The 18,999-nt window shown below is 36.1% G+C and overlaps 1 long non-coding RNA gene across 1 annotated transcript; it reads left to right on the forward strand.

Moving 5' to 3' along the window:
* Positions 1–1,521: 1,521 nt before the first annotated feature.
* Positions 1,522–17,858, forward strand: LOC121297869. Its single transcript, XR_005947232.1, has 4 exons — positions 1,522–1,781; positions 11,092–11,217; positions 14,486–14,650; positions 15,684–17,858. It is a non-coding gene; the product is annotated as an uncharacterized LOC121297869 (long non-coding RNA).
* The last annotated feature ends 1,141 nt before the right edge of the window (positions 17,859–18,999 follow it).

The raw sequence follows: 18,999 nt of genomic DNA on the forward strand, positions 1-18,999 counted from the left end.
TCTGAACCTTTATAATGCTGTGTTCATAAATATCGACATGTGCTTTAGCAATATGTTGCATATTTTATTTTTAATACAAGTTCAGGGTTGATTGAAGCGTGAGCTGGGGAATATAAAGTAAGATTTTGAACCCCAGTTCGTCAAATTTAAGGGAAAGCAGTGCAGTTTGTTTGTTAACTTATTATATATATATATATATATATATATATATATATATATATATATATATATATATATATATAATAATGATATATAGATTTTAATGATAAATGGATTTTATCTGTGTTACCATTACTGCTTGGATACTGGTTTGTTAAATTGCAGCATCTACTTCACCACAGTATAAAACATATAAAACTAACAGGCCATTATAACAAACAGCATGTAAAACCTTTTTAGAAACTTGTGTGTGAGTGCTTTTTCAGTGACATTGTTATTTGTACAACTTAGCCTATCTGTTTTGTACACATCAATACTTTATCATAATCACATCAACCCAATATTTCTAACTGTTTTAATATTGCATTTTACTTTTTCTTCCTGCACATACCAATGTACATCAGAACATTGCATGACCCATCTGAATTAATCTACCATGATAAACTGGATAAGAAAGGGAAATGGCTTTTACAGACCATTTATTAACTTTTTTTTTACTTCTTGATTTTTCATGGAAACCATTTCAGCGTTGTTCTTGGTAGATCAGATTGGATTTTCACGTCGCAGAATTCCTTCATGTCAACAGCTGTCTGGGTTTTTGTAATTGTTCTTTTATCTAATCAGCACGTGCCTCAAAACTCAGAACTCAGTAGCTTAGCCCCTTCAAACCACAATAATCCCCTCTCTTCTCTATACATATGAACATTTCACTAACTTTTTGTTGCATTGTTGACATCATAAAAAGTTGATGAATCAGTTTGTGCTTTCATAATATTGTTACTGATGAAGGCACTAGCATTAGTTTTGTTGAGGTACATCAAAGTGAAGAGCCGCAAGTTCCAGTAATGTACTTATGACTTCAATCTGTTATCTCTTAAGACACCCTTAAATCACCACAAACCCTATCGTAGAATGTGAAACACTTTAGTTAAAAATGTACATGTATGGATAACAAAAGGATAACATAAAATGAGTTCCACTGTCACTTTAAAAATGCCTTTAAACTACCCACAAAGTGGAAAAAAGTCACCTTACATAAGCTACATTAGTAATGAGGTACAAAAACAAAGCCTTGGGCACCCACTGATAGTACACTGCTGGCCCACAATCTTATGACGTAAGGCTTTGTTGATTAGTGAATGGCTGACAGGATCTGTTAACGCTGTGCGGAGATGGACAGATGGCACGGATCCTTGTTAGAGGAAAGCAAGCTGCATTAATGAACAAAGATTCAGTGACGCAACAGAATGGTACTGTACACTTTGTCCATTAGGCTGTGTCTGGTTCAGTGGGCTCGGATTCCTTCACACTGATGCTATCTCAGGCTTGCAGCTTCACAGAAACACTTGAACCAATTAGAGACCTGCTATCAGGTGCTGAGTCGTCACTTAGCATGGTCCTGATAGGGATGGGGGTGAGCTGCCAGTGTACTGTAGGAATTAAAATCAGAAAGAGACTCTGCTGTAATGAAATACCCAGTCATTGAATACATCTGAATAAACATGACTCTGGGCTGGTGATGTGGACATGGGCTAGGATGACTAGGTTTCTAAACAGACGTCAGCAAAGAGCTCGAATAGTGAAAAGGATGCCAGAGGGATTTGCAAGATTCTGGACTCAATGTAAGCATTATGTTTGTAAGAAAGACCATTTGATACTGTAACATTAAATGAGGAAAGTAGCCTAAGGATTACTAGACTCAAATAAATCATTAGAACAAAAGGACCGTTGCAATTTATGTTTGTTACATTTAGGCTTTTACCGTTGCCCTCACAATGGTTTTACACGATTGTAGCCTGCATGCTCTTGACCCATTGCTTGCCAGCCCAAAAAAGCTCATTCTTTTTATCTTGCTTTGGAGCTCCATTTTTGCTTGAGCACACCAGTAGCATATTGTAATAGCATGCAGCAAATAGGGGCAAGCTTTATTGGAAATCTGTATATAATACTATTCAATTGTTTCAAATGCTATGCGTACAAATGATTAGTTATTTAAAAAAACATTGATCTATCATAACATTTGGGCTTATGAGGTCACATAGAAGTGTCTATAAGGGTGGTTGTTGAGTGAAGCACAGTGCAGCTCTGGGAGATTAAGCTGTGGACTGTGAGGGAACACATTTTTATATACTGGGGCTTCTCAGTAGAAAATGTGAAAATATGTATTGATGTGATTTTTAGACAGTACAGGTAATGTGCATTACTCATTTGCGAACACCAGCAGATATTATTACGATTATAGCTCAGAGGATCCATTAACTGATGTGTTACAGCAATATAAAGGCCTGCACTGAACAGCAGAGGCATTATTAATGCACACGCTGATGCGTTACAACAGAATACTGTCCGCTCAAGGGGACTCAAATTCCACTACACAGGCAAAACCTGAGACCAACAGTTCTCGAAAAACAATCTCTTCTGTTTTTTTTTTTTTGTCTGTTTTTTTAAGCACCAGTGGTGGAATAGGATTACATGCTGAGGTCAGGTCTGTTCAGTCAGAATTGTATTCCAGTGACGATAATATGCAAGAAGTCATTTTGATGTGGAACAGCTGGTAAGGAAGAGAGCATACTAAAGGCATTCTCGATTAGTGGGACTGCAGATTACAGGTACAATATGTTAAACAGAAAGCGAGCTGGTCTCTGCAACAACGGCTATTCAGATATCATCTACCGCCTGTGTATCTTCCTTAGTGAATCCCATACTTTTCATCAAGATTGCCCAGTTTAATGATTTCTACCGGCATTCTGACCAGCAGAATTGCTCAAGTCTGGACACATTCAGACCCCATCCAGGTATTTTTAGCATGATTTGATACTCTAAGGTACAGAGATATTATTAAATGATTTAGCAGTGTTACACAGTCAAAAACACAGTCTCTGTTTCACCCACAAGCCTTTTCTATGGAAGCTATTAATAACTGTACTGTGGCACCTACAGTTGCATTGGAATGCTGTGCAGGGATACATTTCTCCTGTCTTTACACCTTTCCTGTTCTGTGATTTTACGCCCTCACTGCATTGCTTGTCTGTCGCTTTTTTTTCAAAGCCGGACTCTTGGACAACAGCATTTAAAACAGACAGCCTGAAATCCTAAAGACCGACTTTACACATTGTCTAGACACTAGACACCTTAGTCACATGGTCAAAATTGTGATTAACTTTGCAAAGAATATATATATATATATATATATATATATATATATATATATATATATATATATATATATATATATATATATATATTCAAACTACCATTAGTAGTTTAATGCTGATTTCAGATTACAATGAAAAAATATTATACTGACATAATTGTAATAGTTTTTGTAATATACAGACCCAATGCATAACCTGCTCTCTGTGCTTTTCATTTCTGTTACACCCCTTGCATAACCTGTACCTCTTGTATAGCTCACAGCCTGGTATTTAAAGATACAGATTTTATTGAAATTTTTGTTTGGTGAAGTATAAACCATATAGCACGTATATAACATATGTAGTCTGGGGAAGTTCTGCTGTAAAAAAGGCTGTGTGTTATATTGAGAGAATGACGGTAATTGTGTCATATCTGATAGCAGAACGGAAAACTTGTGGCAGACATAGTTTAAACACTAAGCAGGTTTATGCCCTTAAATGTTAACAATCAGCAGTTTACTATCTAATTATACAATGCAATGGAAACAGGTCAGTGTGAAGGTACTGTGCCTACACATGCAATGTGCTCCATGGTTTAGACTTGAATGGATTTTTTTTCCATTTGGTAAACTGTGTTTTTAAATGCACTACCAAGTTTTACACACAGGAACCCACACAACCAAATGACCTGTTAACCATTTTTGTACTTTTCCACTGGAGCGTACTGTACATAACAGTAATTTATTTCACTAAATTATCATTCACCTCTTAAAGGAGTGCTGACCAATGTTTGCAAATCTGTTGTCCATTAAAATCTTATTAACAGTATTGTAGTTATCTTTTTATTGAGCTAGGACCATTTACAGTTATTATTTTGTTGTGGTTGTTGTTGTTGTTTTTAGTTACATTAATTCAAGACATTCAAACATTTTAAATGCAATAGATAGACTGCTGCATCCTGGTACCTTTGCTATGGGCCACGTCGTCTAGAGACCACTGGTCTGAACTGTACCACAATGAGGTAATAGATCCCAGGAGGCAACCACAGCATAGCATCAACAGAGTCGTCTTTGAAAGATCTGCATATGCAAAACTGAAATAGAAAATTGAGACCAAGAACCAAAAGATCTGTAACAGAAGAAAAAGCGGACATGTGAATTGTTTATGTTAATAAGAAGTAAGGAATTGAATTTGTCTTGTTAAACAGCCCTTTAAAAGAAAGACATCAACATTAGAAGATAGAGTAGTGTCCAGTGTGACATTGATGTAACTGAAGAAAAAAAATTCTCTTCAGGGTCTAAATTCTTAAGCTTTATTATTAATTCCTATATATATATACGGGTATGAAAATGTATATGTAACAATGAAGTTACTGTTTAGCTTTTCTGCAGGGACATCTAACTTTATCTGCACATACAAAATAAAAAAAAAAACAGCCCACTGGTTTAATTAACAGACTTAATAAGCACAGGCTCGAACACAGGGCTGTATTCATGAAGCAGTACTGCACAGAGGATCACATTGCAGCCCTATGGATTTACCCACAAGCACATCATTATAGATATTCTTTAGACTAGAAAACATCCAGCCTGTAGTTTCTGCTAGATTCAAGAGCACACTGCTGAAGGTCACTTTTACTTCAGGACTTCCACACAAACAACTTTTCTGGCCATCTGTTAAGACTTATATAGACAATCGTGTTCCTTTTCCTGTACCTCCTGTTCCCTGAAAAATAACAATGAAGCGCTTTAAGTGACACAGTGAGCATCTGTGTTTGGACAGCATTGTTACATTTAGTGCCAAAAGAAATCAAAATACAATATACAGTAATAGAGGCTATTCTTGGTGCAAAGACACACATTACACTCTTTATTTCAATAACTTTACAGACAAAAAGGGTTCAAATAGTATGATCAAGTGAAAAAGCATGGTGAGCTTTTGGTAACACTTTATGTTAGATGTCTCTAATTACTGTGTCTTTACATACTAGTAAATACATGTGCACTTACACAGAATTAAAATGTTATTATGCATAGTTACAATGTACTTAATTTGTAAAAAAAACCATACACTAGTGTACTTACATATATAGAGCAAATTGATTTACACATTAGTACATTAACATTAAATACACTAACTATGCATAATAACACAGTAATTATGTGTAAGTACACATGTATTTACTAAGCAACTACAAATACAGAGTAATTAAAGACACTTGATGTAAAGTGTTTCCAAGCTTATATATATATATATATATATATATATATATATATATATATATATATATATATATATATATATATATATATATATATATATAATCATTATCAATCAATGACCCCATGAAAAGCTAGCTATAAATGATTCTAAAGATTCTGCTCAGACAATGCTATGAACAGAGTATTGACTTATTAATATAAAGGGAATACTGGTTCTTTAATTGCAAACAGACAGATCCATACAATGACCAGACAGCCTCAGGTAGAAGCAACTGATTGGCAGCAGGAGAAAATGCAGAGAAAAATAAATAAATAAATAAACTCCACAGCTGGTAAAAAAACTCCTACTGGTGCCCTAGTGTAGGGCATTGTACACCACACATGATGGCTAAAGTGTTATGCTGTTCCCATAATTCTATGTTTTGCCATACTTTCAACCTATTTTAAGGCAGTGGAATACACTATATTGCATTGAGAATATATTAATGTATCAATGACAAAGAGCATGTTTGCGAAGTGTTTTTTTAATAAGCCTTCGGCAAGCAAAAATTAATGTCGCACTCACTGTTTGTCCACATAGCTGAAAAAAACAACAACAAATGAACCACTTCCTATTTTTTTATGCAAATGCAATAAATATCATCCATAATCATTTTCCTCAGGCAAACACCACACCACAGCCCCACACATTCAACAGCATTGTCATTTGTTGACATACACCCAGCCTTATCTTTGTGCAGTACCGTAGGTGCAGCAGACAGGTGATACCCTGGGTAACCCTTTGGCTGATGTTCAGCAGACCTGTCAACTCTCCCTTATTTCCTGGGAGCCTCCCTTATTTTGCGCGTTTCTCCCTGACAGCTCCCAAGACAAATATTCTCTCGTATTTTAAACACCTTTTTTTTGCAAAAGTAATTCTCCTTGCTAACATTTCAGGTTCTAAAACCACGGTTTCCACAGCGTAATTCTGTTTGTATTTGTCACTCTTTATGACCCAGGAGAATTCAGGCTTTTCAACTCACATCACAGTGCATTCTGGTACATTTTACCTGTCTCAGGTACCTTTCATAGCAGGAACTACACTTGTCAGAACACAATGGGGCATGAGTTGAAAAGCCTGAACTGCAACCATACCAGTGGTCTGCAGTTCAGAAAAAAAACAAAACAAAGCAACATAACATGGCTCTTAAATAAATGAAGCTCAATATACTCCGTGGTTAACTTGAATGGGCACATATGTTATTATGTCAGGACAACAGGTCCTTTCATGCCTATAATGATCCCAGTGGAAGGCATCCAGCTTACAACATATTATTTCCCCTTTAAAAATAATGTAAGACAGAATTGACAATAATTAACTCCAATTCCCTTCTGTTTCTTGCCTGGCTTCCAGACTCATAAAAGTGTGGAACAGAACACAGCAATTGGAAAAATATACTCTTGTCAATTTCTATTCAGCATGCTTCTTGCTGTTGAACAGCAATTGTTACAGGAGCACGCAGACACTGCCAGGACTGTTCAACAGCAACAACACATGCGTTATTAAGGAAACAGGATCGATCCCAGCAACGTTGGTGTAATATATGCAGGAATGATGGTCTTTTTTTTTTTTTTTTTTGGTGCACATATTCAAAATTGAAAGGGAAAAAAAAAAAAAATGATAGAAAACTAACAAGAGATGACAGCTTAAATAGCGTGGAGATTTTCACCCCATGCTGGTCTCGTTTAGTTACAGTCATGATCACATCTCCTTGCTGTTGTAACAATTAGCTTCTTCGAACTGGCTTTCTAAATTCCCAGAAGATGCATTGCATTACTCTTTGTGTTAACAAAGTGAGATTTTAAAAACATTCACCTCAGGGTTAGTATTACATACCATTATCCAGTTTTCCATTATTCACTCATAATCTCTAATATCAGCATTCTTATTAACAAGCACACCATTAAAGAGTGGATATTTTTAAGTTCTACTTTTTCCACATCCACTATACTTGGGTTAATATTTCCTCAGTGGTATTATGAATTTGAATTACTATCTCATTATAACAGAGATGGAAACTAAAGGATTCATGGTAAGACTGTGGTCCAGTCAGAATGCAGACATTTTGGCTCCATGAGAATATATTAAAAGTGAACTGATGCCAACAAACCTAACCAAGCCACCTACACATTGTAATGGTGTCTATCTTAAATATAATCTTGGCCTGGTAGGGTTAATGCTGCTGGTATGTTCTTTACCTGCTGGCATATTTAGAGGAGAGACTTTAAGAGTAAAAATTTGTCAGGATGTTAACAATGAAAAGAAAAAAAAATACAGGTACATTATTTAAACAGTTGTAGCAACATGTGGGGATGTGGAACGCGAGATTTTTGGGGAATCCGCTGGTTACTCTTTAATGCCAAAGCAATCCCAATGCTCATTTTTGTCTGTAGCTGCCATGTAATTCGAGGAAGAAGGGCATCAATCATTTAAATATCCTCTTTCCTCTAGCATTGGCTGTTACAATGCCAGGCGTCAGGTAAGATTTAAACTGTTAGATGATAATGTTAACGAGACAGACGATCAATAAGAATGCTAGCTACAGAGCAGCTGTCCCCAGATCATAAATGATAAATGCGTTTTGAGAAAATTACTTTTTTATTGACTGTGTCATTAGCGTTGATAGCAACAATCAATAAAGATATATGTTACTTTGGAATACTAAATAAATATATTCCTGATTGTGCAGTGTTTCTGTTAGTCTCATGGCAATCTGAACTTGGTAAGATTTACTATATAACACATTTGATCATACAGTATAGTAGTTATAAGGCCAAACTGCAGTGCTCCAATAGTGCTGCACATGATCTGCAATCCACTAATAAAAAAACTTCTCTAATGGTACTAGAGCTCTGTGCATGTGGACCTTCATGCAGCTGGCTTTTGTTTTATTGAAATCCTTGTGGTATCGTGGTATCGTACTTTAACTATGGGTTAATATACTACTAAATGTAGATTCTTACTCACTAAACCAGAAAGATTTTCACCTTTACTGAATGGCAGGCGTGGTTAAACATGTGACCAGCTTGTCTAGTCTAGTTTGTAACCTCTGCAATGACCAGAATATTAATAATGTAATAAAACAGTCATACTTTAGTCATACTTGTATCTATTGTTGTATTTCTTTTTTAATTACAATAAATCAATTAATTGATAATATATTTAATTTAATGCATGTCAATAACACATGTTTGAGGAGCAGAAGGTTATAATGCATATTTAATTAAATTCCTTTTAAATCCTTTTACATACTAGTGCTTAAAAAGAAAGCCATTTTCCTGTAACAATATTATCTATTTTAAGCAACTGAAATGCTGTTGCTCTTCACAACACTTCTACAATGTTTGCCGGGAACGGTGTGGGTAGTGATAATATTTGAATAACCCATTCTTTATTTCCTATTCACCAATTGGGTATCTCTATAAAAGAATGTTCCTCTGCCCTTTCCCTCTCTCTCGCTCTCTCTCCCGTGATTTGAAACTTACAATCTGGATTCACTCAAAACCGCCAACACTGCATGCTACACTATTTTTCTTGTTTTCTTGTTTCATAACACCATACTGTGCTCCTCTATGAACAAAAAAACAATGAAACTTCGCCTACTGCTCTGAATGGTTTCAAACGCCCACAAAACAGAAGTCTAGAGAGAAGGGAGGAAGAACATAAATCATGTACTGTGCAGTACACGGCCCTGGTAATTTCACTGTACACTGGAACACTGTGTCTATCCTTCTCTGCCACAGGAGTGTGGCTCCAGCCCTACAGCTTCACTGGTTTCTTCTAAATAAAGCAATTAAATCTTATAATTAGAGTAAACTGAATCATCTGTGACTGGGGGCTGTGTAGCAGAAAAGGTAAACAAAAATGTTCCTGACGAATCAGTCAGCAAGCAGTTCTGATCACGTGCTTCTGGAGACAAACTGGTATTTCTTGAAATATCACTGGAAAATCAAGGGCACTGTTTGCTGCTGTGTTTATTTATGGCTTTCAGCCTGTAAAAAGAAAAGTGATTCAAACTGACAATATTTGTTCTTCTCTTTATATCCTTGATTAACACCTGTTGGTGGGACGAAATTAATCATTTAGAGTCATGCTTATCATATGCATTTTATTATGAAAGGTGATCAGATTACAGGATGTATCCCACACATGCCTCTGTGACTTGGTATAGTGCGTTTAGTGTCTAGCTAAAACATTCCAAACTCCAAGAGACAGCATACAATCTGTTCTGTAAAACAAACAGGAACGAGTCTTAGAATGGTGATCCTTGAAATTGTAAATATCTTACCATGGAACTTTTTTCACTGTATGTTGTGCTGTGTTAAGTGAAGGTACAGAGTTGCAGGACATCCTCGATGTTTAGAAGAAAGGCAGTGCTTTGTCTTTATGGAGTCCTAGATATATAACACCAGAGCATCGGGAACAGTCGCAGGAGTTTTGTAGGATAAATGACCTCAGTCACGTGCCCTCCATGGGATTGTAGACAGTGCAGACTAATGCTCCTCAGAGCACAGAGGCTCTTGAGCCATGCGAAGCTAAGCACTTTTTCTACTCCAATTCTTAGTAATAATACATATAGTTTTCCCAAGCTCCAAATTTTTGGTGACATTGATAAACCACTCAAGTTAGCCCTCTCACTGTTTATATATAACCAGAAACCCTTGATAGAATTACAGCCTTATTATGCGTAGTTGGGTGTACATTATTATTAGTATTAGCTGTGAATAATTGTATTACATTTTTACACCATTAAACTCATATCAAATGCTAAGGTGGGGAGGTTGGATTGAGATTATTAGAGATACGTTATTATTGATAATTTAATAATCTCTTGGTAACTATAATTGTATATATATATATATATATATATATATATATATATATATATATATATATATATTTTTTTTTTTTTTTTTTTTTTTTTCAAAAATCAATCAGTGCTATTTGTGACCCTATTCGGAAGCCCTGAGATAGCTTCTCCGTTTTTTTATGTTTTAAAGTTTTGTTGATACAGTGTGAATCAAACTGGCCTGCGTTCTGCAAAGATTCTCAATTTCTGCCCGGCAGTGTAAATTGAACACACTTGCTGTTTTGGATGATCTGTCCGAAAAATCTGTGAGCAGGTCCTATAAATAATTTGCTTTAAGCTGACAGAAGTCACACGTTCTAATTTAGCTGCTGCTTGAGTCTGGGTAAAAGCACAATCCCAGACACAGTCATATCGATCTCACATGTTCAGAAACTCATTGGGGGGGACAAGCCTCACAAAAACATAACAAAATCCTGCAGCTCATTGCCAACACTGTCTCTAGTCTAAAGAGTCATGAGAGAGTTTTGGAGTTAGACTCTGAAAAAAAGGCTTTGTTGCAACTGTCTCACTTAGTGACAGTAAACAGCCACTTGCAATGATTTCCATGTGAAAGACATCTCACAGAAAGGAGTCAGATAATGTTTAGGGCTAAATTAAATGGTAATTGTTTTTTTTTTAAAGAAAAATGTATACGTTTGATTGCTGTAAGTCTATCTGGTTTTACAGTGTTGCCAAGCTGTGTAAAATATCGCCTCATATCTCGAGCTCTGAAGTCTGAAAAGGAAACCTCAAGTCAAGAGGATAAGGCTGGTCCACTGAAGCATACTGAAGGTTAAGCAGCTGGTTTGTCAGGTAGGAAACAACTTGACAGTTTTACTGATACAAAATATTTACTATAGCCATATACCCCGAGGACAAAGGTGTTCCCCTGGGTAATTACAGGCTTCCTCATCAAGCTGTATAAATCTTCTGCTGAAAAACATGCTAAAACCAGCATGTCTCAAACCAGTCCACTGGGTGCCAAAGTGCTCTGCCTTCAGGCTCACCTCTGCTTCAATTCATTATTTTGCAGCTTTACATTCACAATAACAAATTTGGCATAATCTTATTTTTAGCTTGTGATATTGCACGGCAACAATTCACAATATTGCATTTGAATCACTTGCAATTGTTCGATTTTAAACATTTAAAAATGCTAATAATAATAATAATAATAATAATAATAATAATAATAATAATAATAATAATAATAATAATAATTTAACAAATCTTACAAAAAGGGGTATAATAAAATCAAACACAAATGTAGTCAAATATAAAACCAGTCTGGAGGTATGAATTCAATAAACATGTTTTTACACTGAAAGTTTCAATGTTACTAAATCACTTTAGCTTGGAATGGAAGGCATCTACCACAGCATGATGGTGACCCGATAACCACGAGGGTTATAATTATCTGTATGGTTATATTGTATGGTTCTAGTCATGAAAAACATTTCTTCTTGAGAACATTGGTTTGATCTTGATGCTTGATCCCAAAACAAACATCTCCTGGACATGTTTGTTACAGTATGTCTCTCATATTTATTATTGTTAAAAGATACATGCGCAGATAAAGACATTATCAGGCAGTCTGTTTGGTACTGAGATGCATTAAAGTGAAGGAGAATGGAGCTATGATCAGTCTTATTATAAACAATAGCGAGCATGGTCTCCTAATGCACAGAAGACATATTGTTCAGTACATTTTCACTCCGGCCCTGTGTTTGAACCAGTGATTATACTGTAATTGAGGCTTCATTTCAGTTCAGCTTGGGTCATTATTTGCACAAGCCCTGCATTGAATCTCCCTCGCTATACAGAAATGAAACCTTAATTATGTTGGCCAGTTTCTCATGGCTGTTCCATTACATTGCTGAATGTAAATATAATTTTCAAATGCATATTCTTTGTTGCTGCACATGCCTACAAATGAAAATTTGAATTGAAAAGTAGGGCCGATGAAGCTGATTCACAGCCTCTGTAGGAAATTTCTTTATAACCTTAGGTCCTGTACGACACCTTCAATATAGATTAGTAATAAAACTAGTCGATAAGGTCATTATATTTTCTTAGTATTCCATCAATAATTTGAGATCTTATTAATAATAATAATAATAATAATAATAATAATAATAATAATAATAATAATAATATTATATTATTATTATTATTATTATTATTATTATTATTATTATTATTATTCAATAATGCAATAAAGGCAAAAGTCAATCCAAATTGCTGTGCAGGTCACAGTGAAATCAATTTGACAGTCTCAACTTAACCCCAATTGCACTTTTGTCCAGATCACAAACCCATCACACAATTTGGCACAATTGCCAGTTTTAACTTAGTACTGATTGTCAGGGGGTCTTAAGGTCAGGATTGGGCTGCCCTCACAGATGCCCGACAGAATTGTGTCTGTCCATAACAAACCTTACTCAATTATTTCTGTAAAATAAAATGAAGTTCCAGTAGGAGTGTGAAGTGTCCGATTTTTTGTCACACTGGTGGTGTAGGTCAGACAGGCTCTTTGTCACTCACAGTAAGAAGTAATGTAATTACAAGACAATTACATGACAAGGGAGGTAACTGGAATAACTCAGCCTTGATTAAACTTAAGCATGTTTCAAATATACCAACTTGATAGGCACTTTCATGTCACAAAATGAAATCCAATCTGAGAGATTTGATCTTGTTGCACCTACTCTCCTTTTGAGCGTTAACTTTAAAAGGACACCTCTGTTTTGTTCATGCAGCTTGAGGCCCTAGCCACTGAATATTTAGCAATGAAAGCATTGTCTTTAATTAACCTGTTTGAGTTTTTCATTGTGCTACAAGCTAGTCATCCTGTGCCTTCTCTGTCAAAACTGACAAATTCTTCATTATCATAGGAACAGATTTGTGTTGACATGCAATAATTTACTTTTCGAAATGATTGCTACCTTTGGTTTGATTTTTTATACAAGAAAAAAAACATTGCAGAGCATTGCCATTTTTGACGCTATATATATATATATATATATATATATATATATATATATATATATATATATATATATATATATATAACCAGTGGGATTTATTTGGGTTCGGTAACACTTTAAAATAATGCCCTCAAATTCATAATGAATACCATCTTTATATCTTAAGATATAAAGCACTATCTTTAGAGCCCTGCCTGTAAATACTGTTGGTGTTTCTATGTGTTTTGGTGGTGGTTGGAAGGTTTAGGGTTAATTTCTGTCCCTGCAAAACATGTGAGAATGTGGCTGTTCGCAAATGGAATAATTGGTGTTATTTGGTGTCACATCGTATACAAAGAGAACCCAAAGCACCATAGAGAAAGCCTACCAGGGAGTTGGAGCAAAGAGAAGAGATAGTGTTTTGATCCACTTGTGAAAGTATATGGGTTTTTGTGACTGGTAAACAGCTTAGCTGTCCAGTATAGTTAGAACTGAAAAGTTCAGTTAGCACTTGTGGAAGGAGTCTTTGGTTTTGTTCATTTAGTTTTGTTTAAAATAAAAATACAGGCCTGCCCTGTTTAAAACCTGTGCTTTAGAAGTGCTGTTCCTTTTTACACAAAAAGACAAGTGAAGACTGGCCTGCTTGTGGCAAGCACTCCCTGACTTGTCACAAGCATGTTCAAGCGGTTCTGAAGTAATTCATTCTGAATTCAGCCTTGTTAATTAATGTGGGTTTAATTGCCCATATCCACTCCATGTTCCTTTGTAACAAATGGTGTTGATTAACATGCATAAGGCATGCATTCATATCCTCTTGCTCGCCCACAAAGGGGTTGAGAAGTGTTAATTCATGCATGAATGTGTGCCTTATACATGTGATCAACATAATTTGCTACAAAGAAACATGGAATGAACATGGGTAATTAAATCCACATGAAATAACAGGGCTGTATTAAAAAATAATTACTTCAGAACTCTGAGGATGTGCATAAGATGTTTATGTGTTATTCCTGCGCTATCCAGCTGGAATTCATTCTGAATTGCAGCTATTGTTACCTTGGGTTGCTTCTAAATAGATCTGCTTGAGATTCACGAGAAGTCAGTTCTCTCCACAGGCTGGACAGGTTTGGACCATGACAGATCCTCTAGCGGTGCTGAAGCAAACAGGACATGTGTTGTAAGCCACAGCTGCATCTGAAGGGGAAAAAAAGAGTGCTTAAACGGGTCAGATGTGCAATCGGATTACAAACCCGCCTAACTGATTCTGACGACAGAAACCGGTAATGACGAGTGATGGAAAAAGACACACTCGATTTGTTTTCCATGTTAGAAATTAGAGAAATGTTTAACAGATCCATGTATAACAGAACACTTCTTAAAGACATCTATAATGCCTAATAGTAACCAAGTAATTTGCCTTTTGATGTTTAGAATACAACATGCAAATAACTAGTAACTGTTAATTATTAATGGAACTTTTCCATTAATAATTGAATTTTCTTTTCTTTTCTTTTTTTTATGAGCACTCTTTATGATTGTATCTTCTGCTGGAAGGACAGCAATATCCTGGATTTAACCTAGTTACTATAGAAACTTGTCTCTACTCTCAAAAGGTCAATACATAAGACAGATTTTCAACACCTTTGCAGCTGCATGAAGCCTGAATTCATGACGAATGCAGCATATATAATTAGACAAACACAATTACTTCTTAAAATGGTATTTATGGAATTAATCAATATGTTTAATTGTAGTATACCATGTGTTCAAAAAATCAAGAAGCACCGCCAATATAAAGAAGCTGAATGGAATGATAAAAGAACTGACAGTCCAAGGAGGCTTCAATAAAACAAATGCAGCATTGCCTCAATCCCCTGATCTGTGGAGCTACTTCAAACATTGTAGCTGTTGGTTTAATGGCTGCTTTGCTAAAATGTATAATTTTACCTGGATCCAAACCTTAATTAAAAGTACTTTTCATGGTTTAATTTGTATTCCATCAGTTATCTAATGCATTATTTTGGTTGTTTAGTATCAATTTGTGTATCATTTTTTAAATTTGAAACCTGGCTTCAGGAGATCTAGTTTGAGGCAACTTTGCAGCATCAAACCCCAAATCTCCCCGGGGGTGCCATGCAGTGGCCTGAAACCTAATCTCCAAGCCCCAAACTGCATCTCTGCCTCCACAAAGCTGCTCCCTCTTTCCTGTTCAGTCTGACAATGGGGGACTGTGTGAGGTTTTGAAGTGTGAACATTTTGAAGCCACATCAAAACAATAACGGGGACATCTTTTCTTCCTGTACTGCATCACAGCCCCTGCGTCTGAAACACTGTGGTGTTCTACCCTTGCAAGATGTTTGGACTCTAATGAAGCGTGAACTGCTTGCCTCAAATCTGGTGGGCAAGGGGAAGGTTAAGATGAGTGCTTGCTGCCCGACTGCCTTCTGCACACGCATCTCACAGCTGACTCACCTTGTGCAGTGAAACGAGCCTGAGAGTCTCACAAAGTCACCACCTCAGTTAGGGTACTGACCACATCCTCCTGGGCCCACTGGGTTGGCAGCGCAGCTCATACATGCAAACCCAGGGCTGTCAAATCTCTCAATCAACCGCCTAAAAATACTTTGAATCTCACACTGGAATGAAGTGGTGTGTTACAGGTGCCTGGGTGTGGTGATCACGACAAGACAGAAATACAAAAATCAAGTCCAGTCTGCCCCAGTTTGTGAACATATGCTTTATTTCAAAACAGTTTCAGTGCTGCTGGTTCTAAGGTCCTCAAGAAATACATTTCTAAAGCTGTCGATTGATTGTGTGCTTATCTAATTAGAAACACATAAATCAGCTGTACGGTTTTTCTGCAGTGAAAGATAGTACAAGCTATTTAGAACTGAAAATATATGCAAGCATACTGAATAATCAAGAATTATCAGCACCACCTCAGAAATAAACATGCGGTCTAGAGTGCCAGCAATCTCTGCAGTGTTTACTTAGCAAGCAGGCACAAACACATCAGATTTTCAAAACTGCCCACTGAGAGAGGAAGAGCAGTGTGACCACTGAAGCATGTTTATCCACATCTAGCTAAAAATACCATTTACAGCAAAGGTTTTTTTTTTTTTTTTTTTTTTTTTGGTGATACATTTTAATAGGATTATGAGTGTGCAATAATGCTTTTGGAGACCACAAAGGTCTTCTGATGAGATGTGGAAAGTGAAGGATAAGCATATTTCTGCTACAGGTCAGAAAGTAATAAAAACCTCTGTGTCCTCAATAGCTAGTGCATTTTAGGAATTGGTGCAGAAAGACAGACCACGGTCTTTACCTGGTGCAGAAAGACGGGCCATTGTAAAACTGGATTCTTTCAAACACATGACATGTTCTCTTTGAGCCGATGCCCTAATCATAACCCTAACCCTAACCCTTACCTGTCCCTAAGCCTCACCCTAATCCCTACCCGTTATTAACCCTAACCCTATCCCTATCCCTATCCCTAACCCTAACCCAAATATAAGAACTTATATAAATCTTAAGCTCAGTGTTTAAATTATGAGCTAGCCTGTTGTTTCAAAGCCTTGCCCATCTTTCTGCACCTACAGTATGCCTTATTTTATATACATATTCGGCAGATGCTATTAAAAGGTATGTTGTACTTCTCATACATAATGTGGACCAGAGCACCTTGTCCATTGCCACTTGATTAGCCATGTGTAACGCTTACCCAAATCTAAAGTTAAACACCCTTTCATGAATATGTCACATTATTACATGCATAATAAATATATAAAAAGTGTTACATTAGAATTTAAAAATGTTATCGTCGCAGTACATCCAATTTGATAATCCTATGCTTGTCTTTCATGTTATTTATAACTTTCCTGTCAGTTCAATTGGTGCAGTCTTGTTAGCTCTCGAGAAATGCAAAGCAGCTGTGTGACACCCAACATTCTTGTTTCTCATCGGTTTGCATTATTAATGCTTTCTGCGGTTTCTGATGTCTGCACCACATAGTCACGAAGTACTGATCCACTGAAGTTTTAATGGAGCGCATCTGTCAGTACAGGTCAGACAGGATTGCATAGTTCTGTTCACCGGATTTGCCAACCACAAGATGAGCAAATTATCGGTCGCTTCCCATTTTTAACATTTCCAGTGCCAATCACACTTTATGCTTCCATCACAATTTATATATGGAGCCCTGGAGATTCGGCCAACTTATACTTAATTCAATATCATGCTTATTGCTTATAATAATAATAATCAGAAGATTTGCTGATTTAATTTTGGTTATCCTGGATTTGACACAGAAGAGGTTAATGGCACATATATAATTATAATTAAATATAATTAAATTAAAATTAAAAAAAAACTTGCTCCACTTCTGCACTAAACTACATTGTACTCTCAGCCTTCAATAAAAATTCAAATATAGAATTATATGTAATTATTTTTGGAAAATAGCACACCGTTCTCCTGCTTGTATTTGAATAAAACAGCTACTATATATAACCGTCGTGCGTTTTTCTTTCATACGCATAAGTTTCTACTGACAGTTTCCATAACAAATTCAGACCTCGCAAGTTTCTCTTCTCTATGACCAGAACTGTCATCGCAGCAGGCGCCGCCATTCAGTTTGCCTACATCAATTTTGAAATTGATGAGCATAATAATAAACGGACGGCAAAATGCAAGCATTGTAACACAAAGGTGACAGAATTGCGGGGAACTTCTTTTTCAAGGTAAGCCATTTTTTTACATGTGTATAGCTGTTTTATCTAGCGAACAGGCTCGTGGTTTCTTGAATAAACGTCAGTTATTATTACAACCAGGGTCTGTGTGTCATGTTATATAAGTCAAAGATAAAGATACACAAGGTATAAAAAAAACGTGTAAAAATGTTGTACTATTAAAAAGGAGCTACCATCACACGAGAGAGAGAGAGAGAGAGAGAGAGAGAGAGAGAGAGAGAGAGAGAGAGAGTGCGCATGTTTGGAACATAATTTTAAGTTTGTAGCCAAAAAAAACAAATTGTTTTATTAAAATGTTAATTGTGAAGGTCATTAATGTTAATGCCCCAATTGGTTTTACTGACATGACAGTGATCAGTAAATACAGGATCATATTTGTAAAGATAATTCCATATTCATTTTTCTAGGCATTTAAAGTAAAAACATCCTTCTATTCAAGCTGAGAATGGGAAGTTCCCGAAGCTAAGTGCAGCTTCCGCTGTTGCAGTAAATGTTTTCATACACCTTTTCAGGGTGTGTATTCCTAGGTGAATTGATTGGAACAGGAAAAAGTCAATTGAACACATTTTTCAGTTGTTACATTTGTTGATTTTTTTTTGTTTATTAAAAGAAAAATAGCTTTCAAAAAATAAATAGTTATTATTATCATTGCTGCTATTCTTCCAGCAAAAATTAATTTAGTTTGTAAGGTTGGGCACAACAAAAATATATTGGTCTCGGTCTTGGTCTTGTTCTCGGTACGTTTGGTCTTGACTACACTGCGAAAATGTCAGATCAGAAAACGTATGGCTTTGTCGGTCGCGAGGAAGGTTCTCACACTTCGAAAGCAGGTCATTTCCCAGCCTGCTCAGTTTTATAGAACATGTCATTCTTTTCTGCTT

Source organism: Polyodon spathula, chromosome 23, assembly GCF_017654505.1.
Source record: "Polyodon spathula isolate WHYD16114869_AA chromosome 23, ASM1765450v1, whole genome shotgun sequence".
In the NCBI taxonomy this organism is placed as follows: domain Eukaryota; kingdom Metazoa; phylum Chordata; class Actinopteri; order Acipenseriformes; family Polyodontidae; genus Polyodon; species Polyodon spathula.